Consider the following 18,212-nt stretch of genomic DNA (forward strand, 5'->3'; position numbering starts at 1 on the left):
AACTCCATCCAGACAGGCTGGACACGCACGCAGCCCCACAGAGAGGATAAGCAGCCCTCTCTCCAGTATCCCTGCCTGGGGAAGAAGCTTCCGTGGTCCTGCCTGGCTGGCATTCCCAGCCGGCGCTGGCTGCCTGTCCCTGAGGAGGCAGGTAAAGCAGCAGCTGCCTCTTTGAGAGATTTAGGTACTAGGAGACATAAATACGTTCCCGCAGTTTTGTATTTGAGCTCTTCCCAAGAGCAAAGTGGCGATTCAGCCTGAACAGACTTATTGGGTAGAAAGAAGAGACGTGTTTCAACCTCAGCTGCGTTAGTCGGTAGCAGCATCCTGGAGGGACACAGCCTTGGTGCTTCTGCCCCGTTGCCAGCTCCCCGAGGAGAGCAGTGTCCTGCCCGTGAGTCAGGCTGCAGTTAGCCTGCTTCTGTACCAACTCCAAACAACCCCAAAAACTGCACAGGGATTCCCTTTTGGGAAGCAGACTCGGTCCGTTAACCCACTCCGCTCCAGCACCCAGGGCTTTTAAGAGCAGCGATCGCTGCTGAAGCTGGGTTGTGTGGAGGCAGAGGCCCTGAGCGGTATTTTGATCCCCACACAACTCATTTGGGCTGCAGGGTGAGGTCTAGGAGCCACCATCACCCCCGGCCTCGGCCCCTCTGAATGGGCCTTGCCCCACTCTGGCAACTTCTCCGGTGGGGCCTCCCCCCGCCGCCCACCTCCGCACTCACCCTGTGAAGGAAATCTTTTTGGAGACTTCTCTTAAAGAGTAACAAGACGAGACTTTAGTGCAGAGGTGGGCACGGCCCCAGCGGAGCGGTCGATGCTGCCAGACTTTGCTCCCCAGACCTATGTAAATAGTCTGGGCGCAAAAAAAGCCCCTCAAGTTTTCTGCCCTCACACGGCTCAGCCTCCGCAGCCATCGCTGTTCAACTTCCAGTTCACTTGGGGTGCCCTTGTCTTTCCGGGTGCCCTACTCTCCCCCCACCCGGCCCCCCATAAACACTTCGTACCCTTCGTTTAACGGCAACGTTTATGATGCGTATCGGAACAAGGACTTCAGCAGCGGGAGCTGTGTTTGCTGGGCCCTTGGCTGAAGCGGAGTAAAGAGCAAGCTGGGCTGAAGGGAGCATCCACGAAGGCAGAGAAACAGCCCCTTCTGGCACTTACCCACCGCAAGGAAATAAGAGCCGCTGCAGCAAGACTGCCACGGCTGTTGGCTGCCGCCTTTTAGCTCCACCAGCACAGCAACAAGCTCCTCCTGACGCAGGAGCTGTGGGACAAGCTGAGGATGAGGAGCAGGGCAAGGTCTGCTCCAGAGCCCTGATACCGGGGATTAAGCAAACAACGCACTGAATAAACCAAAAGTCACCTTGTCTCAGCTGCGGCTTGCTCCGCGTTTTATTTCCAAGAGGAAAACTAACCCAGCGTGATGCCGGCATGCTTCGTTCCTGCTCAGCACTTCTTGTGGCGCGGCTCCCCAGCGAGGGCTGCGGGGAACGGGCAAACGCAGGCCCTTTCCTTCTGCGGCAGCTCCTTAAGGAGTAAAGGAAGGCAAAATCCGGCTCCTGCTCCTTCAAATAAGGTCCCTGGAAAATAACGTCACTTACTCTTCGCAGCTCAAGCTGAAGCCTAAAATGTTGGCCCCAGGCAGTTGGCGGAAGGCGGGCAAGAGGTGAAATAGCACTTATTCTTAGCTATGTGCACCTAGGAAAAGAAAACAAAGAAAACAGCAGGAACAGAAACTCCAGCTGCTTTTCCTCAACAAAAAATAGGACTCAAACCCCTGTTTCCACCCAGGCAGGGGCAAGCGTGCAGACGCACGCACTGGATTTGTGCCCCCTTGCTCCAGCAGCCCCCAGCCAAGCCCAGGGCTTCACTTCTGCACACACAGCAGGAGCTACAGCTTCAGCCACAACTGGGCAAGGCAAAAGCTCTCCCAAAGCTCATCCAGAAGCACAGGGCAGCCACAGGAGCACAACTGCCACCTCGAGTGGGTTGTAGTTCAAGCACAGAGATGCTTGTTCTTGCCAGCGCATTTAGGAAAGGAAATATGGTTTGCCAACCCACTCCTGGGGTAGATGGATGAGAAAGACTTCCCCAAGGGCTGACCCACGGAGGCAGCCTTTGCCATTTATAAAACCCTTGCCAGCCAGGGGAACTAGAATGATCAGAAAAAGCTTTTATCTACAATGAAGAGCATCTGACAAGGGAAGGCCGAGCCAGCTGCTACCTTTCGTCCCAGCCAGCCCTACGAGACATGACCACAGGCAAGCCCAGCACCATGAAGATGGTCTCAGTCCAGAAGCCAACTACCACCCGCTCCAAACAGCCTCAGCTCAGCCGCTGACCCCCTGGAGGGCAGCCCCCCTGTGTAGGCCCTCTGGATGTTCCTCTCAAACAGCGACTGGGAAACAAACTCCTCAGCTCACATTTAACTGTGCTCCTGCTTGTTCGACCCCCATCAGCCTTTCCCACGGGGAGAGCATGGTCCAGTTCCTGCCTCCGCAGCGCAGCACTCTGTGCTTTGACTGTAAAGCCCTGAAAACAGCCCACCACCACCACCAGCTCATGGGGGGCCTTGCAGATCACCGTGCCTCTGGCTAGCACTAAGGGATCCCCTCCAGGTTGCCCTGCCTGGACCTTCCAGGCTCAACCCACCCACCACAGGCCCCCAAAGCCTCCTTGGGCTTTAGCTTTGGTCACTCACCACTTATCTGACATCTTCTCCTGTGCCCGCATCCTCCTGTGCTCCCCATATCGTCCGGGCTGTGCTCCTCACCAGGGACTTCTGACCCTTTGTTGCAGAAAAACAGCGTCACCTCTGCTGAAAGAAAAGCTCCTTGTGAGTAAATGAGGATACAATCAGACCAACACAGGTCTCTCCATCACCCCAGGTCAGTCTCCTGCCCTGCAAACTCCAACCTAACAAATGCTATTTGGGAACTGGCTCACTGCCGGGGAAGAGCCCAAAATCCCAGCAGCTTCCCCAAATACCTTCCCTGATGGGGAACAGCATGTACCATGTCCCGTCTGATGGCACGTCTCTTGTACCCTGTGCAGAGCTACGGGCCCACCATGCACCCTGCCCCAGACCCATGGGGCATGTGTGCAGGGACCCCAGATCACCCCCATACCAGGAGAGGAACAGGCACAGACTTTTTATCTCTCCTTTTCTTCCAGAAGTCACCCTTGAGGGAGGATTTTCATGCAAGGGCCAGCAGCAGCACATCTCAAGCCCTCACACAGGGATCCTCGCCAGCTATCAGCACCCTTGTGCCCACAGGCTCCCCCCTTCCAGCCACCCTCTGTGGGGTCTCCGCTCACCAGCACAGGAGATGGGCACCGGGTGCTCCAGGTTCAGCCCCAGCAAGCAGGAGCTCTCCCACCCCAGCGCAATGCTGCCCGTGGTGGCTCCATTCCCATCTCGGGAACCGGACCCACAGCCCTTTTTGGGGCAGGGGCTGATGCTCCTGGTGCAAGCGCTCCCGGTGACACAGGCATCCCCACGTCTGCTCATCCGCCCTCCTCTCTGCCACATACCCCTGCAATCCAAAGATGCCCACAGACCTTCACGGGGAACCAAGCAATCACACGCCGAGGAACGAAACCCCATCTCCTGAGTTAAGCTGGCAGAGTAATACAGCAGGGATCTCTTCGCAGCCCCCCGAAACCCTGTCACCGCAGCCCGCCACGCTCTGCACCAGCACGTCTCAAGCATGCTGCGGAGACCAGGCAGCTCCGCAGCGCCTAAAGACAAACCCCGGAGAAAAAGGTGAGGGGACCAAAGAGCCTCAGGCAGGGAGAGCGTGTCTGACATCGCAGCACAGGATGCAAAAGACTTTTGGGGGTGCCCTCCATCCCGGCAGCCCTTTGGGAAGAGCCTGCGCCAAGGCAGAGGGACGTCTGCCCCTGGGAACAGAGAAGCTGCTCCAGCTCCAAGGGGAGATACTTAAAATTATTGCATTTTCCAGAGACAGAAAGAAAATGATCAGCACAGCACCTGATGATGTACCTGCTCCGGAGGGATAGTGGGAACTCGGGGCAGGGCATCGATTGATGTGAGCAAAGAGGCCGGCCAGCAAGGCCTCGGAGGCGAGACAGCGCGATGCTATCGTTTCATTTTTTACAGAAAAGGCGATACAATAAAACTTGCTTCTAACAACATATACAAGGACTTGAAAGGGTGCAGGACAGACTTACAGACGTCTGTGCTATTCGTTAGTCTGTGCTCTTTCCCTTCAAAAGATTGTTCCAAAAAAAAAAAAAGAAGGAAAAACACCCCTCACCTGTAGCTCTTCCGCCAGCCCCAGAGGCACAGCCCCGGCACAATCACCGCAACAGACTCGGCTCCAGGATGGGGTTCCACCTCCAGCCCTCGGCTGCTGCCCCTCGCCTCCCCCGAGCCACAGCACCGCTGGCTCCATCCTGCTGGATAAATCATGTGCTGGCTTTCTCCTCTTTTTTGGTGAAACAGATGTAGCTTTAAAAAAAAAGGTTGAAATTAAAAAAAAAAAAAAAAAACCAAACAATTCTTCCCCCCTCCAAACCTACCAGCACCTCAGCCAATCTAGTTTGGTGCTGGCAACCTCCAGTCTCTTTTAATTAGCCTCGTGGTTCTGTTTAAATATGTAAGTTCCCCTGCTTGGGAAGTGGTTAGTTCAAGATCTGCGGTGTGTCTTTCCGTAGGAAGACCTGTAAGTAACCTTACTATTCAATTTGTTTATTTTTTTTTAAGCTGCTGTCCAGGTTAAGCTCCGCGTAGCTATCAGAACCAGGCACTAAGATTAAGGAAGGATTGTGTTTCTGAATGCTGACAAAGAGAAAAGGAAGTAATTTAAAGTATTTCTTAAATTTGAAGTGACTTCTGGTGCCCCCTGAAGCCTTCCGCGTGGCTTGCAGTACTAACTAGAGCCCTGTGTTTGGCTTTCAGTGCCCCCCCAGAGGCTCCTGTGTGCACGACGGTTTTCAAAACTTGTGTATGATTTTTATTTTTATTTTTTAATTTTTCCGCCCCGTGGAAAATGCCGTATTCATGCACGGGAAGGCTCTGTAGGTACCCAGACCAACGTCTGGGGCGTTTCAGCTCCCCTGGCCGTATCACGACAGCATCACAGAGAGATGCTTACGGGCACAGCACAAATCAGCCTAGTCAAAACGTACGACTCTTCCCTCTGTGCTCCCTGTTCTGGGTTTTGCATGTTCTCACTCCTCCACCTTAATAGTGTGTGCCCGTCTGCAAAGAGTGTCTTAAGGCTCCATTGCTTGCTAACAACCACAACCCCTGTATGACAGGTGAACCAGAAAGCAATAAGGAGGTTTTACGTGCCCAGAAAGAAGCAGCCGGTTCCAGCAAACAGTGCTGGAAGCAGCAGCACTGGAGGAAGGCTCAGCAAAGGCAGCGCCGCCCAGAACAACTGTCTCTCTTCCAAATATTAGCCAAAACTGGAAAGGGCAGGATGGTCCATGTCTTTGGTACCCCAGCACTTGACGGAATAACTGAGACTTTCTAGTTAATCCAGTGGAAAGAGTTTCGTAAGGACTCGAAGGAAGCAGCATGAATATGCAGCAAATATAGACGAAACCTGCTGTCTATTGAAATGGCTCATTAATACCGCACAGACAAAGCAAAGGAGTGATGCTTACTGCAGAGTTACCAGTGAACGTATCTGTGCTTGGATTATCGAAGCAGTGCAGAATATTTCACCCCATATGGTTTGCCTGAAGAGGCTGTTTCAGATAATGGTCCTCATGTAGTTTCCATGGAATTTCAATATTCCCCAGAAGACGCTCGCTGGAGCACTCCAGAGCAACCTTGTGTCATTTGGTGCCGCGCGAACTAGCAGAATGCTGGGTACTTACAATTAAAAGTGGATTACAGAAAAATAATAATGAAGTTCAAATTTGGAAAAAAAAAAAAAAAAAGGAGCATGAAATGATTTCGCTGGAATCAGGTTACTAAACCCAACTTTCAACATAATTTTCTTAACGGAAAGTGTCACTCACAAAATAATTTCATGTACATGGATAAAATTCATCAAAATCACTGGAAGAAAAGTAGCGCAAGATTAAGTGTCCTCAAAAGATGCCTAGGCACCAGAGATCTCTTGGCAGGAAGGATGGAAAGGAAAGGCCTGGGACTCATGCTCCATCTGCTCATAATGAAAATGAAGAGATACAGCGGTGCGAGTACAAGAGAAAGGTTCACTAAGGAAAAGCCCTTCAGATTGGACGTGCCGTAACTGTAGTTATGAGAGAAGAAAGCCACTGGGCTTTAAGGTACAAAGAACACAAAGCTCATCCTACTCAGGCAAATCAAAGGGCCACAGACTCTCTCTGCTCACATCTTGTGACCTGTAGTGTGTGCGATGGGAAAAACTTTGCAGCAGAGGATAAATATATATTCTTTTCCTAGCTAATTTTCTGGATTGTCAGTTAATAGCCTGTGGTCACCGAAATTCACAGTCCAAAGCAAACACAAGCAAACAGAGGGAGACAATACAGCACGACGGCAGGGCTTTGTTAGTCCACATAGGAGCAGCTGCATACATGTCTCTCTGCATGTATGTATTCTGCATGTTGACCTGCCCATGTACTCCATCCAGGGACGGCATCGTGCCGTGAGGAGGCTGGTGTGAACAAGAGATAACGGCTTTGATAAAGGAACGAGGATCTCTGACATACGGTGATGAGTCTGGGGTACGAGAGCCTGGGAAGAATGAATAGCTTTTAAAAGAGAGGGCGGATTTGCCACCTGAACTGCGGTGGTCAGGCTGCATCTGTAAGCCCCCTTTTACTGCTTGCCTTACCTCCAGCTCCGCCGATGTGGTATCGAGATGCCTCTCCAGATGGAGTACAGGTAGTCCTGCCAGGACAGAGCTCTTCCCCAGACACTGCTGCTGAAGACGACAGCATTCTGCTCTCCTCATCCCCTTCTGTGCCCTGGTATCTACAAATAATGAGGTAATGGTCAGATCCTTGAGGACAGGCTGAGAGAGTTGAGGTTGTTCAGCCTGGAGAAGAGAAGGCTCCGGGGAGACCCTGGAGCCCCTTCCAGGCCCTAAAGGGGCTCCAGGAAAGCTGGGCAGGGACTCTGGATCAGGGAGGGGAGCCATGGGACGAGGGGGAAGGGGTTTAAACTGGAAGAGGGGAGATTTAGATGAGATCTGAGGCAGAAATTGTTTGCTGTGAGGGTGGTGAGCCCCTGGCCCAGGTTGCCCAGAGAAGCTGTGGCTGCCCCATCCCTGGAGGGGTTCAAGGGCAGGTTGGACGGGGCTCCCACCAACCTGGGCTGGTGGGAGGTGTCCCTGCCCAGGCTTTAAGGTCCCTTCCAACCCAAACCATTCTGTGATCCTATGTTGTCATCCTTTATAAAGGCCTTAAGTAGACTGAGTCTGAACGCACATGCTGTGCTGGTGGTTTCACATATTTGCTGCCAGCCCTGCACAGGAGGCACCGCACGGTGCTGGGCTCCAGTCCAACAAACTTGGACGAGCACCGATCTTCCCACCTCTATCCTGTAGACTTTCCCTGGCCCCACCTGTGCCTGGCCAGCTATTTTTACTCCTCTTCCCACCTTACACCTGCTTACCTTCTAAGTCCTTCCACCTGCCTTGCTTCTGAGGTCTGCCGGCACGTACCGGCTCTTCTGTGCGCCACAGGTAAAATCCTGCTCACGCCTGAAGCCAGAAGCGGTGCTTGTTGTTGGAGAAGGTCTCTGCGGAATACATGGAATACAGAGCTGAACGCTGGCAAGTCTCAGCTGAACATACGTAGACTGACACGGTGAGAGACTCGGAACATGTCAGATTTCAAAGAAAACCAAAGAAAAAAATGCACATCTTTCTTTCACCGGGGTTATTCCTTTCCTAAATTTCAAGCCCTGAATTTAAATATTAAGAAGCCAGCTTGTCAAAAGTAGACTATATGGCATTAGTGTTGGGGGTTTTATTTTTATATATATTATATATATTCCATATTAAACATATATTACAAAGATATATGTATGCATTTAAAACACTGGAAAAATGATATCTTTTTCCTAATCCTTTTGCCATTTTACCTGACACTTTGAAAAACGTGAAAAATATCAGACCTGAGTCAGACACTCAACAGGAAGTCTTAAAACAATTGACTCGCGTGGTTAAAGCTTGGTAGTGATATCAGCAAAGAAAAACAAAGACAGAAATGTCAGACACTAGTACTGCATATAACTAGTTGTAAATCAATAGCCAGGAAAACTCCTGACCTACATGAACAGAAGCACGAAACAAAGAAACCTCAGAATAAAATCCATGGCTGACAGAGCTTAGCGCAAGAAAGTTGTGTTTGCAAAAGAAATCCTAGCAACAGTACGGGGTCACTGCTCGGTGCAGACAGGAGAATTGTGAAGGATTATGCAGAAAACGCAGAAGTGTTCAAACAGACTTTTATTCGGTATTTGGAAAGAAGGATGATTTGCTTTCATTGCTTGAAGATGATGAAATACTTTCCAGTCTATTAGTAACTGTGAGAGATGTTAGAATCTATCAACAATGAACATTTTTAAATCAGCAGGCTCAGAAGCTCCAGCATAGTTGGCAGAGAAGCTCTCGGGTCCACTAACGTTGAATGTTAATAGCAGCAGATCTGTAAATGCCCAACTTATAAAAATCTATTAAATGAGAAGGGAAGCAAAGGGAATCAATGAACCATCAGAGGAAAGAGCAACTCTGGGTCAAAGCAAGGGAGGGGTTTTTTCCATCCCATCTATTGTTAGGACGGTCAAGGGTAACACGGAGTCCAGTTCTCCTAATGAACTGGAGCCACCATCTTTCCCAGGCTCATTTACTGTGAGGGTGGTGAGCCCCCGGCCCAGGTTGCCCAGAGAAGCTGTGGCTGCCCCATCCCTGGAGGGGTTCAAGGCCAGGTTGGACGGGGCTTGGAGTAACCTGGGCTGGTGGGAGGTGTCCCTGCCCAGGGCAGGGGGTGGCACCGGCTGGGCTTTAAGGTGCCTTCCAACCCAAACCATTCTGTGATTCTATGATTTAACCTGATAGCTCTGAGGTACAGAGCTGTCACTCAGCAGTCACTCAGACCAAAGTTTTCCTCTTGGTAAGAAAACTTTGAAGCAGAAGGCTAGCTTGAAACCTGCTGGAGTTAAGACAATCAAATGCAAAAGGATAAAGAGATGCGGGCGCAAGCCCAGCTCCCTTACCATGCGCAAGGTCAGGTAGCTTTCTAACCAGGATGTAGCTTTTTGTGAAGCTTTTTCCTTAGATGTCTACTTCTGCCGGTGACTGTGCGTGAGAAGTGGCTGGCTTGTGGCCATGCAACGTCCCAGATGGGCACAGAGAAGCTCAGGGAGCAGCACTCAGGAGCGCGGCGCTGCGATGTGGCTCTCAGGAGCCCTACCTCTCCCAGAGCGCACAGGCATCCGCGCCTTGGCTGGCTTCAAATGCCAGCGAGAGACCGACTTAAACAAGCTTGAGTCCCTCTTCCTTGTCACAAGTTGCAGTTAGAAGTGAAGTGAATTAAATCAGTGCATACTTTGCACCACTATGTATGCTAATTCAAACGACTGAACGGGGCTAGAAAGCATTATCGGCTACTAGAAGTCATTTTTGCTTCAGGATAATACCAAAATACATTATACACGCCCAGCTGCGCACCAAACTTTGTCTTTGGAACTTACTGATGTTTTCAACCCCCCCAAAAAAAGTGTCGCACTAAACAAGCTAGTGCATAGTGGAAGTTGTAATACACTCTCTTTGATCTCCCATTTAATGTAATGAGGCTCCACCGGAAAAAAAAAGAAGAGAAAAAAAAAAAAAAAGATTAATCAAAATCCTATGTGAATTTATTTATGGATCACAAAAAATGTTTCTAGAATATCCAAGACATGGTCGAGGGATAAAGTTAGATGAAGTTAGGATTTATCTCGATTACCTAACCTGGCATTAAAATCCTTTCCACTGATCAGCAAACAGAGGGATAAAAAGATTTCAGACACATTATGTAGGTCTGGAATAATTCCCAGTACGAGTTCCTATAAGAAGAGGAATTGTGGGAGGAATACAAATATTAATCAGGAGAAAAGGTTCTAAATTGGGAAACTGCTCTGGCAATGAGACAAAAGTCTAAGTCATTAGTGTAACAACCTCTAATCCCTATCAGAGCAGCCAGTCTCATGACAGAGATGGACGTGAAATGGCTTTCTCCATAAATATTTCAGTTTTGATTAATTCTAACATTCTATGTCTGGACGTAACAAATATGTTGTGAAATACATCATGGAAAAACAGAGGCGTTTGGCTGAACGTTCCAAAACCGTGTAGAAAACTCATTTTCTAGGAAACAGAGAAACAAGTTTTAAAGCTGTTTTCTTCTTAACTCAAGGCAGAAAATTCCCCAGCGTCCAACTCTTTTAAATGACTTCTCCCCAAAAAAGCAGCCTCTCTAATTAAGTCCAGAACCACGCTACCATTTTGACCCTGATTTCCATTACCAACTCCCTGACAGGCAGCAAAATACCTTATTAAACTTTTCCAGGGACAGCAGTTCTGATTTATTAAAAAAAAAAAAAGAAAAAAAAAAAAAGAAAAAAAAGTAAATATTTTCTAGGTCAGAAACGCGAGGAACAGTCCTGCGGTCACAGAATTCAAACGGAGCATCAGGCGGTAAGCTCAAAGTCCTGCCATGGTGACAAGTACTCATGTAAAGCAGATCATCCCTATCCAGAGACTGAAGAACATACATATGCATACCAAATCTCTGAGATTACTCAGAGCACTCTCTCTTTTTGCGTGTAATTACAAATCTTTTCCTTTCAGAGGCCGTGCCAGCCTAAGAAGCGCCTGTGACAGCCCCACGGCTGTGACACTACAACTGTGTCGGGGCTACATATGAAAGTGGATCAAGGTGGGTCCCAGGTAAGAACAGCCCTGTTTTGGGAAAAGTGTTTTTCAGGCAGCCCGGTTCTCTGCCCCGGGTTCCTGGGCAGCCTCATCGTTGACCTGGTTTGAGCGACACAAAACTAATTTCTCTTTCAGAAATTTTACTTTCCGGTAAGATCTCTTCTAATCCTTGGGAAAACTGCACTGCTAGAAGACTCTAGTGTCCAAATTTGTGAAAATATTTACTTTCCAGCCAGCTCTGGTGCGTGGGTTTCAAGGTCTCAGTGTTTTCGAGCTCCCCAGGTGCAGGGACGAGGAGCAGCGAGACCCGGGCACTTGACCCAAGCTGCCAACAGGGTTATTTCATACCAGGAATGGCACATTCAGTAGAAATTGGAAAGTTTGCTGAGGAGCTCTCTCTCTCTCTCTCTCTCTCCCTCCCCCCCTTGCTGGCTGCCATCCTGAGCACTCCTCGCCCCGGTGCCGGAGCCCTGAGCCCTTCCCTTCCTCCCGCAGCCGCAGCGCTCGCAGGGTCCCACCTTGGCTGTCCCTGCGGGGAGTGCACGGCTCCTGCTGGTGGGATGGGCTGGGCATAGTCCTTGTCTATTTTATATTGGTACGGGGACCAGTACTGGTTCTGTGGTGTTATTGATGGGAATTATCTAGCCTTATCCTATCAAATCTGTTTATATTTCGACCCTCCAGTTTCCTTTTTTCCCCCCAGTTCCCCCTTCGCAGGTGGGGAGGGGTCATTGGGTGAAAGAATAATTGTCTAAACGACAATAAACTGCTGTGGGTTCCTCAAACGGTGACAATCATGATCAAAAGAGACGGTGGACAGAAGCCGGTGCCCACTGCTTAAGTCTCATGCTGGCCCTGGAAGAACCGTACTTGTAGTCATGGCCTTTGGTTGAGGTGCTTAATAAAGCAGGAATTTCCTGTAGGAGCGGGAAGCTGCAGCGTGCTTCTACCAGGCTCATGGACATAAGGGCCCTGGGCTGTTCTGGAAGAGGACTAATGAGTAGTTCCTGAACTTAAAAAACAAAAATAACCCCCAAAGTACTAATGGATTTCACCATGTCGCAGCTCGTCACGCTTTACAATAAAGGGTGTAAAAATCACCACCGAATTTACCCTCACTTCTGATGTTATTATGGGCTTCTTATGTAATACTGAAGTGTGTTTTAAAGCCAGCCGCATTAGATTCCAAGTTCGCTTTTAAGTAGTGCTACCGACCTAATTAAATCATCATTCCCCGAGTTTGCACCCTGCACATGAGCAATACTGCTTTGCAGAGTACTCCGAGTCCTTCTGAAGTCTGCGGAGCCCAATTCACCGTTGCCTGCGCACACAGAAAATACCTGCAACCGTTTAAGAGACAGGGGGAAATCCCCTGGGGACAGCCAGCCGGCGGAGTAACTCAAAACAGAAACAAGCCTTTTTCTAAAGCACAAAACGAAGGCTGAAAATACACCCAAACAAAATGGAAAATGAAAGCAGGATTGAAAGAGGAAAGTTTGGGACCACTATACACAGCTTTATACTAAACTAAACTTATCTGCAGTGGTAGTCACATTCATAATTCAGTCCTCTCCCATATCGGAGAGCTGGAGATGTTCTCCAGCCTTGCTCTCCACAGCCCTGCATGTCTTGTTAGTTATTCCTCTGAGACAATCCACCCAAACTGACTCTGTTTGGGTCATTATTGGGTGCCTTCTGGATCCCACCTGCAACTTTGGTAATGACTGAAATACCGCTGGTCCTGCAGGGAGTTTGGACCTGAGCTGAATGTGATTGTTGGCAATTTAAGTCTTCAAGAACCACTAGAGCATTGCTTTAGCGAAGACTAGATTTAGCAAGTGAGTCGTAGTACCTCCATTTGAAGCCCCAGGCAGCAGCATAACCAGCCGCAAGCCCTGGGAACAGCTCGACTGCTCGTGGCTTCCAGGATTTTCTTCAGCCAGTCAACTCTGAGGTGCTGAAGACCATGAGCTCCGAACACCGCTTCTTGTTCCCATCTTCTGGATATTACCCATGCTAACAGCTATTGTTTTATGGCTGTCATCAGTCTCACTCGTTTTCTATAATTTCTGCACAGGATTTCTCTCCCTGCCTTTCCCCCTTCTTTCCCCAAAGTCTGCATTGGAGTCTACCACAATTCCTACACCTGAGATCCCGGCAGCGGTTCTCCCTTCATGGTGTCCTACTGACCACAAGAACAACTATCGGCAGGGTGCACAGCAGTTTCTCACTCACGATCTCTGTTCTGGCCTAGAAATTACCTTTATTGTCCTACTTAGCTGCCTCGGAGTCCTTCCCATGTACCTCTACCTGGCTTTTGACAGCTGAATGGGCTTTCGTAATTCTTTTTGGCAGGACACTGACTTCCCATCAGCCTTCCAGAAATTCTTAATTCATTTATACTTTTGACCTACACAACAGACTCTGGCAATAAGTTCTACAATTTAATTATACGTTATATGAGAATGTATGACTTTCTGGTTTAGACCCGATGCCTAATAATTTCCTGGGCTATCGTTAGCTTCTCCTATTCTTAAAAAGAATAGCCATCCCCTCCTCCGTTTTCCCCCAGCTTGCTAGGGGATCTCAAGATCTCTGTCCCATGCCCATTTCCTCTGTTCTGACGTGAAAACCATTCTGTCCTCATCCAGTTTTTGTGGGTGGAATTCAGATTAAAAAGCTTCAATTCAGTGTTGGAGTTTAGATATCTACCTCATAGATTGACACCTACCGGTAGAAAGCTAAATTTAGGTGCCTAAACCTCTGAGCTAAATAACTCCCACCCATCCTTTTTAGTTCTATTTTATTCTTTATGAGACAGGATGAACAGAACTGCACATATTAATCAATACGTGGGTTTGCCAAACATTTATACCGTGACATAATCACATAATCGTGTTTCTCTTTTCCTTTTTTCCTTTTCTAAAAATTTCTCTCATTCAGTTCGAATTTTTCATTGCTGTGGTCACTGCACCAATGTTTTCGCAGAGTTATCCTGCAGCAACTCTATTTCTGAGTGATAATAACGTAATGTTCAACCCGTAATTGAATAAATATAGTATATAATTGAATATGTATAGTCTCGGACAAACTACTTTGCATTTATTAGCATTGACTTTGACATGCCATTTCTGACACAGTCACTCACTGCCATGAGAACCATCTGCCTCTCTTCTCAGGGTCAGATTTGACGATCTCAGCTAATTTTGTGTCACCCACAAACCTCGTCATTGCAGTATTCGCCCCCCTTTCCAAACCGTTTATAAGGATATTGAAAAGCACAGCTCCTAAATCAAACAGTTGCGTGACTAAGCTGTAGAGCTCCTTTCACTGGGAAAACTGATCTTTTCTCCCACTTTTTGTCCCATTTTGTCTCCACCTTATTTACTTACAAGAGGACATCTTATTATCTCAGCTTAACTACTTTAAGAGTCTTTGCAGGAAGACTTATTGACATTTGTTTGGAAGTCCGTACACACTTTATCAACTAGATCAGCCTTACCTACAAGCTTGTTGACATCTTCAAAGAGTTCAAACAGATTTATGAGACATGGTCTCCCTCTGCAAGAACCGTAATGACTTTTTCCAAATAAATCACATTTATGAAATTGTCTACTGGTTCTCTTCTTTATTATTGTAGTTTTTACCCACTTATTCAGTTTGGAAGTGAGATTTACTGACGTGTGGTATTCCACATTTGTCCTGGAGTCCTTTTTCTCAAGGCTGAAGACACATTTGCCACTTTCCATCCTTCTTGCAGTGTGGTCAACTTAAATGACACTCTTCATGCTACATTTAGCTTTCTCTTAATCTAGTGTTTGAGGTCTTTCAGAACTCTTGATTGAGTATCATCTTATCTCGGTGCTTTCTTACTGTTCATTTTATTGATTCGTTCCAAAATGTCCTCTGCTGAAACTTCATTTAGGGACAATTCCTCATACTCTCCACTGCTTCACCACTAATGTACCCCTTTCCAGCCTTCCTCTATAATTTGTTCCCTATTATTACAGTTTCCTACCCTTCTGCCAAGTTTCTGAGGCATTTATTATGTCAATAACTTCCTCTAAAATCAGACATTCTAGTTCACCTCTTTTAGGCTTCAGAGTTGCAGCATTTGTATAGATATATTTCTACATTTTTTATTGATCTGGTTGCCCATTTTTCATGGGGCCTGCTTAGCTGGGACTTTAATTGCTGAGACCATTCTTTGCTATTTCCTTCCTCAATGTTATTGATTTCAGTTCCTTCCATTTTTCTAAATTACAAGAGTTTTCTTATTTCTTTTGAAGGGGAGTTGCGATCTCGAACCATGCGCTGTTGCATATTTGGTGAGTTTCCACAACTGTCAGCTATAAAAATACCTCATTGCTTTTGAATGTTAAAACCTAGTTTGCAATTTAGTTGCACGTTGATTTATATGGCTTATCTCTCTTGTAAAAACTACCTCACCAACGGCTGAGAATCTGCTTGCCTGGTACCGTGACAATTTATAACGCTGTGATTCCACTTTCAAAATTTCTTTCCTACTCGTTCCTCTGTCGTCAGTACCCACACCATTCACAAAGACAGAAAAGTCCAGCAAAGCCCTCAACAGCACTGCAGAAAATGAGACTTCCTCCCGTGTTTTAATAATACGTTTCATTAACACCTCCCAGTATGAGACTTTTGTGATTGCCCACTCATGTTTAATTTTTTATTTCCTCTAATTCCCAGGTCTTTTCCTGGCATGCTTCAGGCAGTCAGTTATACCTTTTCTTATATTTTCCTATTTGTTTCCTCTTTCATAAATGTGGCACATTTTGCGTTTCTTTTTATTTCGTACCGTGGGTTTCTGGATCATTTTCTCCAGTTTCCCCAAGATCATTAGAAGTCTGATCCTGACCTTCAAAAGCGCATCCTGGTTTATCCACAAATTTTATGAGCGAGTTCTTTGTTAAATCATATAGGTCATTAATTAAAAAACTGAATAGAACTGGGCCCAGGACATACGCCAGCAGGACTCCGGTCAAAATAACCTCCCAGTCTGACAGTGCACCATTGCCACCCACATTGCAGGAATATCGCATACCTTCTAAATGACGAACCTCGAGCTACGAACCACACAGGGCCTGCCAGGACAAGGAATTTGGCTGTGGTCTCTCTTATTCCTTTCTGCGTCCAGACCAGAGTCCGCAGGGAGAAGGGCTGCCCGCCGGATGGACTATTTTGAGTACGCCGCGGGCCATCTTTGCTGGGAGCCCACTTAGTGCCTCTGATCGTGGCAGTATGTGAATCTGTCTGCACATATGCAATAAATCTCACTGCCCCAGGAAGCACTGGCTTTTGTACATTCGCACAATACAGTTATGCATCAGAGAAAGGGCTGCAACATATGGTCTCTCCCTTATACAGAAACAAGGTAAGTGTCTCGCCCAGCCAGAAATACTGGGCACACTGATATGGAGCATATTTCTTTAGTCTGCTTCTGAGAGAATCATGTGGAACAGTTTCAAAAGCTTTCCTAAAGCAAAATATGTCCCATCTGCTGCCTCCTCTTCATCTACTAGACATTATTTTCTCAAAGAAGGGAATTAGAGTAAGATGGCATGATTTATTCTTGGGAAATCTACGTCTTTTTTTTTTTTCTTTTTTATCTTCTATTTGCTTTAAATTGATCGTGTAATATTTTTTTTCAGACTTATTTCTCGGAAGATGGGTCTCTAATTCCCTGATTTCTCTTTTTCAAAAAAAAAACCCAACAAAACAACTGTGTTTGCCTTTCTGTAGTGCTCAATGATCTTACCTGCCTTCCAAAAGCTTCCAGGGTAGTCACTAATTCTTCAGTAATTGCTTCAGCGACTGTCTTCATTGCCCACATGGCTCTCACAGCACGTACTCGGAGCGGTTTGAGGCCAGAGCTTCTAATCTGGAGGCACAAAATATAAATATATATATAAAATATAAGGCAGAAAGCCAGTGTAAAAGGGCACGAGGGACTCGGCTGAGCTCAGACTGCTTGCTCTCCTCTCCTAACGGATAGTTTAGCATAGCACAGAATAGCGTAACACAGCCTGGTATTAACATAGCAGGAAGCTGCTTTCCAGCTGAGGAAAAGCAAGCGGACAACTCCAGGAAGGCTGTATCTGAAGGTACATTTTCAGTTGAGAACTTTTGGTCTGCTGTGCTGATGGGAATTTAAATAGCAGGAGCATACCAGCAGCCGGGCATATGACGACAGAGATTTGCTGACTTGTAGGCAGAACATGAAGGGGTCTTTTATGAGACACCGAGGTGGATGCTAGGAGGTGCTGGGGAGGAGCATGAGGTCCTACCGCATGTCACAAATTTTAAAGCGAAAAGCAAGCGAAGGATCCTGGAAGGCAAAGTCAGACTGCTGGCTGGAAGATTTAGCCCCAGGGTACTGTTGACAGTTTCTCTGAAATCCTTCCAGTTATACACACAACTCCAATTAGGCAGAGGGGAAGGAGACGCTATCCGGAGGTGACGGTCTCCATCAAAAGTCAAAAGTGAAATCAGACTTTTCACAAGGAAAACATATATGATGTGTTTAATTAAGTGGGAGCTGGGGGAAATCTGTCACGAGCTAAGGCAAACAGATTGCTAAGGGTTGGTAAAACAAAAATACTCCGTGTATCCAGCTACTTCAGAGAAAAAGCTTAGTACGGGGACAGGATCAGCTCATAGGGGAAATTTTATTATATCAAAATGACGTTGGAGTAAGCAGCTAAACGAAGGTGCTCCCCAAACTAAAAACTATAAATGCATGTACATAAAAGCTTTTTTTTTTTTTAATTAGAAAAAAAAAAAGCTGGATCAAGTAAAACACAGGTAATAAAATCACATCTTGACACAGCAGAAAGTAGTAAACCCCAGTGACAAAACCAACGGTATACCATAACGTGTGGCCAGAACCTACAGAAAAGAGAGCATACAGTACAGAAGTGAAAGAATTCTTTTTGTATCAAAGAAAATGTATTCAGGAATCTAGTCAGACTGAAATTCTTACTGGAAAAGACCACACACTGAAAGTGGCAGTAAGAATGTAAATATATGAGTAGCGTTATGTCATCAGTCACCAGAGAAAGAAGACCGAGTGCTTAATGTTGAGAGGTGAAATACTAAACATGGGGACCTCTATTATTCATAAATAAATCGATATAACGGCACGAAGGGGAAAAAAAAAAAAAAAAAAGGTTAGAGAACCAATTCAGAGAAACACAGTCTGACTGCTTTTCAGAATTATTAGATCCTGAACACCCAAGAAGAGAGGCTGCTCTCTGCTTAATATTATGCAAGGTACAAGAGGAGTGAGTTCAAGAAGAG

The 18,212-nt window shown here is 47.0% G+C and overlaps 1 long non-coding RNA gene across 1 annotated transcript; it reads right to left on the reverse strand.

Moving 5' to 3' along the window:
- Positions 1–865: 865 nt before the first annotated feature.
- Positions 866–16,779, reverse strand: LOC134521963 (uncharacterized). The gene is made up of 6 exons (XR_010072914.1): positions 16,672–16,779; positions 7,586–7,711; positions 6,804–6,943; positions 4,284–4,477; positions 2,705–2,818; positions 866–1,701 (listed from the first exon to the last, which is right to left on the reverse strand). It is a non-coding gene; the product is annotated as an uncharacterized LOC134521963 (long non-coding RNA).
- Between the last annotated feature and the right edge of the window lie 1,433 nt (positions 16,780–18,212).

Source organism: Chroicocephalus ridibundus, chromosome 11 (genome assembly GCF_963924245.1).
Source record: "Chroicocephalus ridibundus chromosome 11, bChrRid1.1, whole genome shotgun sequence".
NCBI lineage: Eukaryota > Metazoa > Chordata > Aves > Charadriiformes > Laridae > Chroicocephalus > Chroicocephalus ridibundus.